Below are 1475 nucleotides of genomic sequence, written 5' to 3'. Positions count from 1 at the left end.
AAAGGGAACATTTTGATATTGGCAGCTTATGTCCAGGCGGAGTAGCACATACACAGGTGGAAGTGGTCACCAGCAGCCGGTGTGTTTATTTATTAGTCACAAGTAAGGCTTACATTAACACCACAATGAAGTTACTGTGAAATTCCCCTATGTGTGGGCAGCAGGCAGAATTCAAAACTTTAAATATTCACGGGGACAGATCCCCGCAGAAAAGGTCCTACGGCCCGTTGAGTCGACCACTAAAGGCACCCTAATCGCATTTTCCAGCATTTATCTCATATCCTTGAATGCTCTGATATTTCAAATGCTCATCCAAATAACGTTTTAAAGGTTGTAAGGTTTCCAGCCTCCACTACCTTCTCAGGCAGTGCATTTCAGATCCCCGCCACTCTCTGAATATCCTCACCCTAAAACGATCAAAGAGAACAAAGAACAAAGAACAATACAGCACAGGAACAAGCCCTTCGGCCCTCCAAGCCCGCGCCACTCCCTGGTCCAAACTAGACCATTCTTTTGTATCCCTCCATTCCCACTCCGTTCATATGGCTGTCTAGATAAGTCCTAAACGGTCCCAGTGTGTCCGCCTCCACCACCTTGCCTGGCAACACATTCCAGGCCCCCACCACCCTCTGTGTAAAATATGTCCTTCTGATATCTGTGTTAAACCTCCCCCCCTTCACCTTGAACCTATGACCCCTTGTGAACGTCACCACCGACCTGGGGAAAAGCTTCCCACCGTTCACCCTATCTATGCCTTTCATAATTTTATACACCTCTATCAAGTCTCCCCTCATCCTCCGTCTTTCCAGGGAGAACAACCCCAGTTTACCCAATCTCTCCTCATAACTAAGCCCCTCCATACCAGGCAACATCCTGGTAAACCTCCTCTGTACTCTCTCCAAAGCCTCCACGTCCTTCTGGTAGTGTGGCGACCAGAACTGGACGCAGTATTCCAAATGCGGCCGAACCAACGTTCTATACAACCGCAACATCAGACCCCAACTCTTATACTCTATGCCCCGTCCTATAAAGGCAAGCATGCCATATGCCTTCTTCACCACCTTCTCCACCTGTGACGTCACTTGCAAGGATCTGTGGACTTGCACACCCAGGTCCCTCTGCGTATCTACACCCTTTATGGTTATACATTTATCATATAGCTCCTCCCTACATTATTTCTACCAAAATGCATCACTTCGCATTTATCAGGATTGAACTCCATCTGCCATTTCTTTGCCCAAATTTCCAGCCTATCTATATCCTTCTGTAGCTTCTGACAATGCTCCTCACTATCTGCAAGTCCTGCCAATTTTGTGTCGTCCACAAACTTACTGATCACCCCAGTTACACCTTCTTCCAGATCGTTTATATAAATCACAAACAGCAGAGGTCCCAATACAGAGCCCTGCGGAACACCACTAGTCGCAGGCCTCCAGCCGGAAAAAGACCCTTCCACTACCACCCTCTGTCTTCTG

The sequence above is a fragment of the Mustelus asterias genome, unplaced genomic scaffold, assembly GCF_964213995.1.
Source record: "Mustelus asterias unplaced genomic scaffold, sMusAst1.hap1.1 HAP1_SCAFFOLD_3420, whole genome shotgun sequence".
In the NCBI taxonomy this organism is placed as follows: Eukaryota; Metazoa; Chordata; class Chondrichthyes; order Carcharhiniformes; family Triakidae; genus Mustelus; species Mustelus asterias.
This window is presented reverse-complemented; position numbering follows the sequence as displayed.